The sequence below is a fragment of the Hirundo rustica genome, chromosome 5, assembly GCF_015227805.2.
Source record: "Hirundo rustica isolate bHirRus1 chromosome 5, bHirRus1.pri.v3, whole genome shotgun sequence".
NCBI lineage: Eukaryota > Metazoa > Chordata > Aves > Passeriformes > Hirundinidae > Hirundo > Hirundo rustica.
The window spans coordinates 67,787,013-67,801,003 of NC_053454.1; the positions used below are offsets into that span (position 1 = coordinate 67,787,013).

General features: G+C 45.4%; 1 protein-coding gene across 7 annotated transcripts in view; it reads left to right on the top strand.

Moving 5' to 3' along the window:
• JADE1 (jade family PHD finger 1) overlaps positions 1-13,991 on the top strand; it is a 111,886-nt gene that overhangs the window by 57,348 nt on the left and 40,547 nt on the right. The window contains exon 1 of one of the 7 annotated variants that reach the window (XM_040064628.2): positions 9,591-9,609. The exons of 1 other annotated variant lie outside the window; for it this stretch is intronic. The gene's annotated coding sequence lies outside the window, so the exon portion shown is untranslated. Of the gene's footprint in view, positions 1-9,590; positions 9,610-9,974; positions 10,009-10,138; positions 10,194-10,307; positions 10,326-11,491; positions 11,603-11,981; positions 12,171-13,991 lie in introns of those variants that run through there. 5 more of the 7 variants (XM_040064625.2, XM_040064622.2, XM_040064630.2 and 2 more) reach the window with 5 other exon arrangements.

Genomic DNA, 13,991 nt, shown 5'->3' on the forward strand with positions numbered 1-13,991 from the left:
TCACCATGAGAAATCAGTATCTTTTAAATTAACAAATATGTGTGTACACTTTAAATAAATGACTGTGGTGATATTTTACTCATTGCTTCTTTTATCTGTGTGACAAAATATGCATGTGCACACAATAGGCACAACATGGTTCAAGGACTGAACATGTGTTCCTTCCTGCACATGTTTATATAGTTCTTCTCTTGGAGTTCTTTTACTAATTTCAATGCAATAGGAGTCTCTTTTGATTTCTGCTGTACTAGTGAGATTCCTGCTTTCATCCTTTTATGATTGTCTTTGCCACTAAAAGAAAATTGTGAGTTCTTCTGAAATCAAAAGCAGCAAATTGCTGGTGACACAGCCATTGGCTATCCTGGGAGTACTCACTGCATCCTTCAGTTTAATTTGCTTAATATATGTAATTAATTAGGCAACTGCAAAATGATAGAAACGTATTTGTGGATTCAGCCTCCGTAAATTAGTGATAAACAATTTGATACTGCAGGACGTTAGTGCTTTCTCTGTGGGACTAATGATGTCTAATGCCTCAGCAGTCATTTGTGGAGCTCATCATGTTTACCTAGTAAAATGAAGTCATTACATTTTGCTGCAGAAATCTTAGAATGCTTTTGGTACTACTTGCTGTGAATTTGGCTGTGAATTTCTGATTGTGCATAACATCTGAATCCAGGTGGGCAGGAACTTGTACACTAAAATAAGTATTTTCCACAAAGGCAAAAAGAGGTTTCCTGAAGGGTGGAGATAATTTAAAATGCTTGGAGAACATAGCTGGAATGTGTTTGCTTGTCTGCAGAGAGCTTTTAGTGTGGCAGGTGCGGCGCCCACATTGTGTGCAGCTGGGCAGCTACATATGCAGCTCCTGAGCCTGCCTGCACAAATGATAAATCTTTTGTACATGAAAAGATGTAGAAAAAAAATTTGTAGGCTCAACTGAAAGAATGTTCAAAATTAAGCTCAAGACCAAGCATTCCTGCTTCCAAGTTTTCTGTACATTCTTGTTTTTCTTGTTTTTTCTTCCCTCAGACTATTTAGGGGAAAGCGATAATTTAGCTGTGGTCCAGGCACGTGGTTATGAATGTCATCTGTACCCAAGAGATAAGTGACGTAACCTTAGTGCAAAGGAAAAAAAAATTGCAACTTCACTTGTTCGCAAAGGCTTTTTTTTTTTTTTTTTTTTTCTTTTTCTTTTTTTTTTCTTGAGGAAATTCTTGTGGTTTTTTGATGTCCAGCAGCATAAGGGACTTAGGAACTTAATCATGGAATCAGTAGGGCTGGAAAAGACCTTTAAGATGATTAAGTCTAATCAGGATGGCAATTAGATAGCAATTAGATGGAACTCTGCTGGGATAAGCCTTTTGGATCCTGGGGTCTTGAGTGTCTTTGTCCCTTGTTTTAACTTGCTCCACCTGCCAAATCTATTAGAAAATCAATTATTTGTTTATTTTTGTGAGCTGCGGCCTAAATATGCAGGAGATTTTCCTGTATATGAAACAAAATGATTTCTCAACAGGGAACTGTAAGATCAATATAGTGAAATTATTAATAGAGATTAGAGTACAAAAAAGTTAAGATGTTTTAGCTGGTGTCCTATGTATGTAGTATGTGAATAAAGTGTTGTATTTCATAGGGTTGAAAGTGTCTATTTTTCTGCTGTGGAGTATGATCAGGGTTAGGATCAGCAAACACCTTTTTAAGTAAGATTTCATTTGGTGCTTACATTGGAAGTGACATGCAGCTTTTAAACCCTTTGTCAACTAATTCCTCACTGGATGTTGAGGTTGAGATGGTGGTTTTCAATCAGGGCACAATGTGTCGTGTGTGATACATCAGTTTATTAAGAAATATCATCCAGTTCGAATGGCAATGGCTGTATAGGATTCTTTGTAATTATAAAACATCGGCTTTGGGAAAAGCCTAGCTCCACAAAAGTTAGGGGCATAAACAGACATTCACAAAGAGACAAGACTTTCAGTTCATACTTTTGGTTTCAATGGTTGCTTACAAACTCTAAGTACACGGAAATAATTTTTAAAGTATGACATTTATCAGTGTCTTCTTTCCTTAGCTGCGTTTGGAGACCTCCATGCTTTGAGATACTTGTGAAAACAAAGCATGCGTGTATGGAGTAGCAAAGGATTTTGTGTGTATGTTGTAGCTTGGTTTTCTGGACTGATTTTTTTTTCATGGAAAAAAATATAGAATTCAGGATATTAGAGGAGCTTTGGCAACTTTAAGGGGATTAAAAACATTTAAGCAGGTGATGTTGATTGCATTCTGAAGGACAACCAGCTTAGTTGGTCAATGAGGCTCTCTCACTGGGGCTAGTATTTTCGATACTTATTCATTCCCTTCACCTGAACTGTTGGGGCTCACAAAACTGCTGATATTGGGCTCTCTTTGCTTTGTCTGAGGTGGGGGACCTTTTTGCTGTCCCTGATTTCCTTCACTGAAGTGGAACTCCTGCCAACAAACAATATTGGATCTCTAAACCTTGTGTCAGGCACTACTGAGTGCACCATGCTCACAACATTTTATTAAGGAAGGCGTGAAGGATGCCTAATTAATTTCTTTAAAAAGAGAGAGACCCCAAAGAATCCGTAGGAACAGCTCTTGCAGAAGATAAATGTGTAAAGGAAAGTAGAGGCAAATTGAGGCTCTAGGCTCCACTGTGAACATGCTGGGAGAGGAAAAATCCCTTTGCTCTCTCTGTGGACCTGTCCATCCTGTCAGTCAATATGTGCTTTATTACACATTATCGAACCAAAGCACCGCACCACAGTGCCGGTACACTTTGTACTCTGCCATGGGACTGGCTGCTCTGGGGCTGGCACTCTTTCAGGCTTTCCTAAACTTATCTTCTGTAAACTCTGTGTGCTGTGGCCCAAGACTCCATCTTAAGTAGTTGGTCCCTTTCCCAGAAGAGATCTGAGCACTGTGGGCTCACCTTTAGCTTTGGCTGATGGCAGAGATTCTGCTATGTCTGGATGAATACTTGAGGAGCTGAGTAGGCTGGAACTGGGGTTTTGGCAGTTATGTAAGGATATGTGTGCCCACTACAGGATGTCCCTTTAGGGACACCAGGGTACAGGCAGTTGGCACATTTACTTTGCCTCAGTTCTTATTCTTCCACTTGAAGAAAGTAACCTGCCTCAGATTGTCAGAGACATTAATGTGTAGGATGGTTTAAAAGCGTGTCCCAGATGAAAGACAGAGAGAATATTTTCTGACTTGTGCAATTTGAGGAGCAAACATGAGTGCTTACCCTGTGCCAAAATCCGCCCACGTAAGCAGATAGGACTTTTTTTTTTTTTTTTTTTTTTTTTTCCTTAGTAAAGCAAAGTTCACAGAAACCAGAGTAACAATTTTTCTTCATTCTTCCTGGTGTGCTTACTTAAATATAACTGGCAGTCTTGCCTTTGAGCAAAGATGCTGTAACTTCTAAATAAGCAAGAAACTCCTTTGTCCATTAAAAAAAAAGTAACCTCAGAATTACTGGTATAAATGGTATGAAATGACTTGAGGGCTTTTTATATCCTGAGCCCTGAAAATTTACCCTGCAACTGTTTGGGGTTCTGCCTCTGGACATCCTCATGCTCAAAAATTGTGCCACCTCCTGTAACCCTCACAGCTTTCGTGGAGTCTGGAGCAGAAATTTGGGGTTAGACACATTCAGTGGGCAAATGCAGTGTTAAACTTCCACCTTGTACTGTTTGTGTTTCAAGCAGCACTGAAGGATTAGTCTGCTGTAACATGTTAGGGCTGAATAATGAATTCAAGTTTCTTTGCTTTGCCAGGGAGTTTTTATTTGTATCTCTTTACAATTATATCTCAGTATCTTATTTGCAAAAGAGATAATAATTCTTTCCCTGATAAAGGCACTGACCCTTTTCTTATGTTGGGGGATTTTTTCCTGGGTGTGTATTTCTGATAAGCTCTTAGCAAAGTGGAAGTGTAGAATGAGAGCTGTGTTGGTTTGGGAATGTGTTATAATGACAGTCAGCTTGGGCCAGTTTCTGCAAGGTTATGTGGCCCATGGATATACTGCAGAGACTGCCCTCTTTATCCCAATAACTCCCCACCTCATTGTGGGAGTGAGAGATGGAGGGTGGGGGGGGATTTAGATAAGGGCTCAGCTTTCCCCTATTCTGTAAACATTATTTTGTGCTGAATATTCCAAACCTCTTGTTCTGAGTCCTGTTTGATACTGTTGAACCTCTGAACATAAACAGTAGTGAAATCTAAGTCCATGAGGTAGCTTTTATAACATTGGTGTTGATTAAAACATCCCAAACTGGGTTTTGTGCTTATTTACATGGTGGGACTTGTAGAAAAGCTCAGCAATCAATATTGCCTCAAGAAAAAGATATTTAGTTTAGTACTAATTTTAATAATTTTTCCTACTTGTTAAACACTGAATAACTTTATTTCTAAAACATATAATTGGTAAAGCAAAATAGCTGAAATACACAACAGCTGTCTATTTGACTATTTGTCTATTCCTTTATCTAGTAGTGATCACTTCTTTACACCCTTTTAGTTGGTCTACTACTGAGCTAAATTACTAATAGTTGAAGTAGGTTTCAGGACAACTGCATCTGATGTTGCAATTATGATTGCCACATCCCCTAAGAGGAATTTCAAGCATGGAAACTGAGGACGGGGGGCTTATTTATACCTGTTGAGGACAAACAGAATAGCTCCTATGCATTGTAACTTATGGCTAATTGTCCTAGGTTTGCTTTTTGCCATGGAGGGTGTAGGATTTCTTGGCCCTTGTGGCAGACCTCACTTTCATGGCCTGCAAACAGCTTTAAATTCAATGAGCTGTGAGTAATTGCGTGTGTAAGAAGTTGTCCCAGGAGACACTCCAAATAGAAGTGACTCTGTGATTCCATCAAATACCAAAGGGAACCCAAAAGGACCACATTGGAAGTTACTTCCAGGATTTCTGCTCTTTGTACACATGTTATCACAAACTGCTCAGAGCAACTGGAACAGCTGATCTTTCTTTTTTGAGTTAATATTTTTCTGATTACTAAAGATCCAGAGTTGCATTTTTTTTTTTTTTTTTCCAAAGTAGTTCTGGCATTAAGTGTTAAAAAAAAAAACTGATTTTTTTTTTTTTTTTTTTTTTTTTTTTTACTTCTGTGATAAATTGGTACCACTACTCCACTTCTAGCAACCAGTTATCAGGTTGCACTCTGCAATCAGAAAATCTGTAATCAGATTCTTTTGAACTCTTCCACAAGTCTTGTCACAGCACCTTTCTTCCACTATGTGATTTCTGCCTGCACAACACAATTTAATCTTGAAGTTCATTTAGATTAGCTGTTGTAATGTTGCTTGATGAGCTGCCAGGTAGGCACGTGTAAATACTTCAGCTGAGATTTGATCTGTTGCTGCTAAACTCTCACTTGCCTGGGATTTTCATAATCCTTAGGGCATTACCTTGGCTTCTAATTACTTCTCTCATCATGTATAAAATTGTGTTATTTCCCTTAAAGGTGATGCATCATCTTCATCCAGCTTAACTTGCAGACCTGCAAGTCTGTTTCCAGTTGTTCCATTGAGTTTCTTGTTCTACTGGTTTCCTGTCAGCTTCCGCTTTTCAATTACAATAATTTGGAAACGTGTGATTCCAGTACCTATAATTTTAGATTTCTGAATGTAGTTAATTTTACCAATTGGGCATACATGTCCCTGCTTCCTTTTCAGATGAATGCACAGTGTCAGCAGTTGCATATCCATGCAATGATTGTATCTGACTTGCAAAAACATTTTAAGTTATCTATGTGCAAAATGTCATGGAGGTATAATTTGTACTGAGTTCTGCACTGCGGACCAGGACAAAGGAGAGGATATGGTTTAATCATTAGAAACTTGGACTGAGAGGGATTACTTCAGGTTTCTATTCTTGGTTTTAATGCTGACTTAACATGTGACTTGAGCGAGTGATATAACCTTTGCATGGCTCTGTCTACCCACAGATAAAATTAGTGTTATAATCTCTATTTCTCAAGTTCTGTCATCAAAAAGAGTACACTGGTCTGTCTGCACAAGCCTCATCTGAAAGCTTGCTAAATATAAAATTCAGCTCTGAGGATTCATTTTCTTCCCTTCCCATCCCCATCCTTCACTGGCACAGCTTCTCTTTCCTGAGGTACTGGCCCATACAACCAGTTAGTGGTCTCTCTTGACTTCATCTCAATAAACCAAAGGAACTATAAACCAGAAGAATGAGGGTTGTGAGCAGGAGAAATTGCATCTTTGGTGCATGGCCTATGAATAAACAAATTACTCTCACAAGCAATCCTGGTAGCTGTAAACCTCAGCTTGAGAGTCAAAGGCAATAATTTACTACCTGAGCTTAGCCTTTTTGACCTGCCTAATCCAGACACAGAAAATTTTGGTAGTTGTAGATAATGAGAAGGACAAAAAAGCCAGGGCACCAATTAGTGAGGGGTTCTGTGCATAATTTTATGAAGTGGTCAGGTGCTGTGTTGCCAGAAATGATGTATTTGGGTTGGACAAACCTGTGACAACCATGTTCCTCTATGACCCATACAGGAGCCGTGTTGAGTAAGTTTTATTTCTGCAAGAGTTAAAAATACTGCACTTATGCAACTTGTAAGTGGTATAGATTTACATATGCATGAGTCAAAATATTTTTTTTTCTTTTTCCTTGCTTGTATGATTAGACCAGCCAGAGACAAAATGGACCTCAAAAGGAATTGGCCCAACTGTGCATCTGTCTTATGGCTCTGCTCTATAAAATACCTCTCACAGGAGGTATGAAAGCTCTCTGGAAAATCCCACTCTATAAGTACAATCTAGTGTTGACAGAGCGGATTTGGACCTGTACTGTTCTCCTCAAGTTTCTAATCTTCAAAATAAAACAGAGAAAATGGAAGTTCCTGAAAGCTGCAGCCAAAGAGCAGTTTTGAGTTTTAAGTGATACTCTTGGGCTAAATTTAACAGTGAGGAGAAACTCAGTTTTGTTAGTTCCACCTTCATGTGTGAGGACTGCATGAGCTAGTGAAAAAGATTTCAATTGTAAAAGGAGTATTATCAAAATAAAAATAAAAAAAAGAAGGCAGATATTTTACTAGCCGTTGTTACAGCAATAGATTTCCACAAAGGATGGATAAAAGTGCTGAAAGGCCACATTAGTCTTTCCTTGGATTTGTGCATCTGCTAAAAAATTACCAGTCCAAGGGAGACATTAAGAAACTAATCAAACAATAAAAATATGAAAGTTTAACATATGAGTATATTTGACAAAACAACTGGGAGAAGGGTCCAGAAGTTCTGTGTGCTAGCACAAAGCCTGACTCTAAGCCTGATACTGTTATTCTCTGAGTGTTCCTGGAATAAATGATAACACTGATGGAAAGATAAGTGAGAGAGGCACAGAGCCTTATGACATTATTTATTATACCAACGTGCCTGCTTGGCTGAGAGGGTAAGTACCTATTAGAGACAAAGGCTGATGTCAAAACTTCTAGTGACTCAAAGCAGAATTTTCCTTGTCACCTTGTTTAGTCAGTGCAGGTAGCAGAATATCACTCTCTCGTTTGACCATGGCTATATTGGTATACAACTTCATACCTGTAATGCTCAAGCAGTAAACTTTCCAATCACTTCCAAAATTATTCTTTCAGATCCTTTTTTTTTTTTTTATATTTTTTTTTAAACATAGAAGTTTTTTTTCCAGAGGAGTCTCTGTGGATACGCTGTACTCAGAGACAAAATAGCATCTTTGTTCCAGTTTGTTATCCAGTCTTGTAAAGACTGGGCTAGCTGCTTGAGGAGCACAGAGGACTCACATCTGGGGAGTTTTCTACAGTAATGGAGATACTTGGTGCTTTTTTAAAACACAGTCCATCATTCATGGTACCATGAAAACATTCACGTTATCTTAAATGTGAAAACAATCACGTTATCTTAAACGTACACCTCACTTGGCATCCAAGAGAAATGTTTCCTAAAATACAAGGTGTAATATAAACTTGGCTATATATGCAAAGGAAAACAAAAATACTGCCTCAAATCGAAGGAGCTTGAGACAGGAATGTTTCTGTCATTCCTCTTGAGAATTAGAGCCCATTCACATTTAAGCTCTTCTCAGAAGCTTGTTCTGAACTTCTTGGAAAGAATTCAGGAAAGTGGAACAAATAGCATTTCTGGTGTTTCTTCAGTCTCTTTACAATGGACAATATTACTTAAGTTATTTAGAAGAAAATCATCATATTAATCCAGTAGAAGTGCACACCTCTGTATAATGCCAGTTGACAGTAGCTTTGCTAACTGTGATTACTTTTCATGAACTTACAAGTAGTCTCTGAGCTCCTGAGGGGCCTGCACACCACTGAGGGGAAAAAACACTGACCCGTTCTGCTCTGTGGTTTATACCACTGTACAGCAACACGTATATGCTGTTTAGGAAATACAGAACAACTAAGTCTCTAGTCCGTACTGAAAATTAACATCCCTGGAAGTTCAGGGGTAAGGTGACAGGGGAGTGTCAGCCAGTTTATTATAATTATCAGGCACTATGGTGGGGTGTGTTGCATGGATCATCATGGATGCTCCTAATTAGACTGCTGATGTGCAGAAAGCTATTCCAACAGGTATCTTTACAGATCTGGATGCCAAGGCAAGTGCAGGAAAAAAGTAGGGAATGTGTGCCTTTTTGTATTTTCATGTAGTAGAAAACAAGGGAATCAAAGTCTTAGGCTCTAAAATCTGAAGGTGCTTCAGGGTGTTCTGTGAATAAAACCACGACTGTCTGATTTTCACAGCAAAATAATATTTTTAGGGGGGGAGGATTTTTTTGGAGTAAAGTACAACTTTTTAGGATGTGTAGATTCAGTGTGTTTCATTATTGGGTAGGTGGATGGGTGAGACCACAGAATAAATACATGACTCGGTTTGCACGGATGAGTAACGACCCAATTTCTCTGCTGAACTAAGGTGTGATTCTTTGGCAGACTGATACTGCTGTGGAGGCTGCATTAATTTGTATTTGCATACTATGGGGATTACTTTACACAGATCGCCTTAATTCCGTGTCTGAGCTTATGTCGAATCTTCTCTGTGGTGTTTATTACCTCAGACTATATCTGCTCAGGAATTCTGCTCAAAAGGGGGAGATTTTTTTCACTCAAGGAGCGCAGGTGTATGGCGTGAGGTAAAGCGATTTATGTGGAAAAATAAGGAAATCTGCATTCAAACACGCTTTTTAGGTAATGGGAAGTTTAGTATGTCATTTGGTGCCAATTGAAGATAATTTCCTCTCCTGCTAGAGAGATGTGAACTGAACCGGAGATTGTGTTGGCTCGCTCTAGTCTTTGAGATATCAAAGTTAACGAGCCACAGGGATAACGCTGGGGGCTGAGAATAGGGAGTGTACAGTTTTATTCTTGCCCCGGCAATTATGCGCTACGCATGTGGCCACAGCGTTTAACTCCTGGTACCCTCAGTTTCTCTGCTTGACAAATAGTGACTCATGCGTTCTGCACGGGGAGCCAGTGCAGCGCTAGAATTCCTGCTTGCGAAATCGGCTTAAATCTTTTGGAGAGAAGCGTTAATGGTTGCAGGGTAAGGCCAGGAGTGCCGCGGGCGGGATGCGGGTGCAGACACGTATCATTTCCCAGCTGCCAGGCGCACGGCGTTGCCTCCCATCCGCATTTTGCAGCCCGCTGGAAGGCGGACGGGAGGCGGCGGGAGGCGGGCGGCCGGCCGCGCTCCCTGGGGCTCTGGGGACGAGGAGCGGCGGGAGCCCCGCACGGTGCGGCCGGGCCCGCCAAGAGTTAACGGCGGATCCCTCGGGGCCGCGCTGCCGCCTCCCCGCCCCGGCGCTGCATTATTACTATTATTTCTCCCCGCTTCCCTCGCCTTCCAGTTTTGGCAGGGGATTAAAGCAGCTCCCCCCTGTGGCAGCAGTGACCCAGAAACGAGTTTGATTCACGGAGTCCTTCCTCCATAACAAGTACAAACGTCAGTCAGAGGGAATCTGTGTGTGAGAGAGTGTGTGTGTGCGTGTGTGTGTGTGGCGCAGCGAGCCGCTCTCCGTGCCCGCTGCCCGGCGCCGCGCCGAACTCATGCGGTGGCCCCGAGCCCTCTGCGCAGGGGGACCCCGGCCGCGCCGCCCGCCCTCGCCGCTGCCGCGCCGCCGCCAGCAGGTAACCGTGCCCGCCGCAGCGCCGGCCGCGGAGTCGCCAGCACAGCCATATTTGATGGGTTTTTTTTGTCGCTCCGGAGGCGGCGGGAGAGCAGTTTCGTGCCGAAGGTCGCTGCCTAGTGGAAATAAGATAGTACGTCATTAACATGGCGCCAAGAGCCGCGCCGCTCGGTACGGGGCGAGGGGAGGCGGCCGAGTTGCGGCTCCGCTATCCCACAGGCAACTTGTTTGGGGCTGTGGCGGGCGGAGACGGGAGGGGAGGTAGCGCTGCTGCCCGGCGCGACCGGCCGGTGCCGGCTCCCTTTTTGTTCCGCTGCGGGCAATCGAGGACCGCGCAGCTCCCCAGGTGCGGCGACCAAGTGAGCCGCCGGTGTTCCGTGCCGTGCGGTGCCGCGCCGTGCCGCCGGCCCTGCGCTCCAGGCGTAGCTGCCGGCTGCAGCGCCGGGTGTCGCCCGCCGCGGGAAGTAGGGAGCGTTGGAGCAACTTGGTAGCCAGATGGCAATGGCAGAGCGCAAGTCTTTCTCGGATACTGATGTGTAGGAAGGGGTGGGGGAGAGTTATGGCCACTGTGTGTCACCGTGTTACCCGATGCCCACGAGACCCATCGCCTCTCGCCGCGGGGGCAAGGAGCGGCGTGCGTGGGAGAGGTGTTCGGCGTGCGGGAGCAGCTTTGTTTCCCTCCCCTTTACGCCCCCCCCCCCCCCCAGTCGCACTTGGATTTGGCTTGGGGCCGGGGGAGAATGCTTGGAAAGCATAAAAACTGCTCGTCGTGAAATGAAACAGAAGTTGCCTTTAGGAGCGGGAAAGCCCCAGCCGGTCAGCCGCCCGCTTAAAAAGGCGCCGGTGGGTGCTCCGCTGGAGGCGCGGAGCCGGGCTGTCAGAGCTGGCCCTGTCCCCCCAGGCAGGAGCGCGGTGTCTCCTGCTGGGAGAACAACTTGCCCGAGCCCCGAAGTGCACGTGTTTGAGAGTGGGAAAAGGCGGGGAAATGTGTGCGGCGCCTCTCGGCCCCGCCGGGGCGCGGGGCGGCGTCGGGGCAGCGGCCGGCAGGTGCACGGCGACCCTGCCGTGCCTGGCCCGGCTGCGGGAGGTGAGGTGGGAGCGGGGTGGGGGGGCGCGCAGAAAACTCGGGCTGGATTCGGGGGGCCCGGCCCCTTCCCCCGGTTCGTGCCCGGCGCAGGCCGAGGGCCGGGTCCGCGTAGCCCGGCCGGAGTTTGTGGGCGAGGGAGCGAAAAGGCGGCCGGCAGGATTGGGGCGCGAACCTGGCATCGCGGGGGAGCGGCGGCGAACGTCCCAAGTTGCCCGGGCGGCGGCCAGGGCAGCTCCGCGATTTGGCTCTTGCCCTGGTGCCTGGCGAGCGGGACAGAACGGGGCTGCGGCATTTCTGTGTAACGGGCTGCTCTCCCTGGGGAGGTGAGTGCGGCTCCAGCCATCATTCCACTTGTTCCTATTAGACAAAGCCGCCCTGCCCGGCCCTGGGCTCACGTAGTCGCCTGCTCCCAGGAGAATTTTGGTAGTGTTTGGTTGTGGATTTCTTTTTTGGGGGGGGGGGGGGGGGCGAAGGGGGCCGGGTGTTTTGTTGTTTTGGTTTTTTGTGGATTTTTTTTTTTTTTTTTTTTAAATTTGCTTTTCCTTTCTCGTTCGCGCCCGCCCGTTCGTTCCCGATAGGATGATTTTGGGAAGGGTGGAGGCAAAGGGTGTTTGTTTGTTTGCACCGCCTGCTGGTTGGTTTCCTGTGACAAGAGGTGATAAAACAGTTTCCAGAACTGTCTGGGAGTGGGAGGAGAGACGGACACAGAAAATGAGCTCGTCTCCGAGCTGCCGCCCGATCCGCCGTCCGTCCACCCCCTCCGCGGCACCGTGGCCACGGGGGCGGGCGGGGAAGGTGCCGTGACCCTTTTCAGCGGTGACAGGACTCTGAGGGAGAGGCGGCGGAGCCTGGAGCACCAAGTTTGATTTGCAGCCGTGGCCGAGCGGATTGGTGCGGGCCGGCGGCGGGGAGGAGCGGGAGCCGGGAGGGAGGAGAAGGAGGGGCGAGCCGGACTGCTCCTCGTGGAAGCCGGCGGCCGTGCGGCTGGCAGGAAAGGTGCCAGCCCCGCGGGGAGGTGTAGCCCGGCGCGCCCGGGCCGGGAGGCTGCTCTGTCACCTCAGCCGGCCGTGCCCCGGCGGCTCCGGGGTGGGCACGGTGCGGGGCCGGAGCCGAGATGGGATGGCTGCGGGAGGAGGAGGAGAGCCGCTCTGAGCGGCACTGGCCGGGTGGAGCCGCGTCGGCGGGAGCGCCGCTTTGGAAGTGACTACCGAAGGCTCGGCTCTCACCCTGCGGGGGGTGGATCCCATCCCGCCGCCTGGGCGCGGCGGGGCGGGCGAGGCTCAGCGCACCTGCGAGTAGCGCCTGCCGCCGGCCGATTTCTCCTCCGGCTTTCTCCGGCTCCTCAGCTGATCGCCCTGTTCTCAGAAAGTTTATTAGGTTCACCCGCAGGTGAGAGCCGGGGCATCCTGAGATCTGTCAGCACCTCCCTCCCCTCCCCAGCCCCGCCCCCCCAGTGAAACAGGCCGTGGGTGACCTGGTCTGAGTGGGTGCACGTAGCTGTGTATTAGGGAGTATTAGAAATTCTAGTAGGATTTAGCAACGCGTATTTGTTGACGTTTTAATGTCAAAGGCTGAAGATGCTTTTGCCAGCCTCATTTTTAGAGAAAGATTTAGCTATTATTTACAATAATTTCCTTTTGAAGCAGGTGCTGTCTTTTAACTAAGTCAGAAGCTGCCCACACTTGCAAACCTAAAACCTTCATGAAAGTTACGCCAAAATATGCTTGTTATGTTTCTGTTTCTAGGGGTTTCTCATACTCAGTGGGATATTGTTGAAACAGCAAGGATTGTATGTTTTAGTGGCAGGATTTTCCCTCTGGCTTCAGATACCACTTGCTCCCCATTTTTGAGCTATGTTTAATACTATGTTTAAAATAAAATAATATAAACTCCCTTTCTTCTCACAGCTGCACATTTCCCTTCCAGCTTCTCTGGTTTCATTCCCAATTCATGGAACCTAGCAAAAAAACCAAACCAAAACAAAAACACACACACACAAAAAAACTTCCAGTGTTTCCTCAAATGTTTCTCTGTGTGGTTAGTACTGCTGCTTCGTGCTCCTGTATTCAGTTGGACATGGCCAAGCTGGTACTCTTTCCTACGTGGAAGAGATGAACTGCAGTGGGTGCACGTTGCGTTGCATTAATTCATGGAGCCCAGTTTATGCATTGCTCCAGATTTTGGATAGTCAGTTTCACTCACTTCCAGAGTTTGGGAAGTTAACATTATGAGCTGGCTTGCACAGGTGCATAAATGAGCACGTGGATTCCTGAGAAGTGTTGGGTTGATATGGTCAAATTGTGCTTCTCTCTTGTCTGTGGAATTTTGAATAGGTTGTGCTGAATTTGGTAGAGTTGTTCCTTGTGGAGAATGCTGTTGGCCTCGTTTCGCCAAGTACTTCTTTGTTTTGTGAGACTTGGAGGATTTTTTTTTTCCTCCAGATTTAAAGTCTGTGGCTCTTTGTACTGTGGATGGTGCTCCTTAATACTGTTAATATTTCATTTCAGAACCTTTATTGTATGCTTCTGACTATAGAATGTTGCTGTGAAAGCTTTTATGGAATTTTAAAGTTTTAGGTGGATTTTAGCAATACAGTTTATTTGTGATAAACTTCCTTCTTTTATTTTTTATTTTTTTTTTTTTTAGGTCTAGGGTAGAAGCAAAAAAGCTTCTTGTGATGTCAGGTGTCAGTAAAGAAGGGGTGTTGTTATA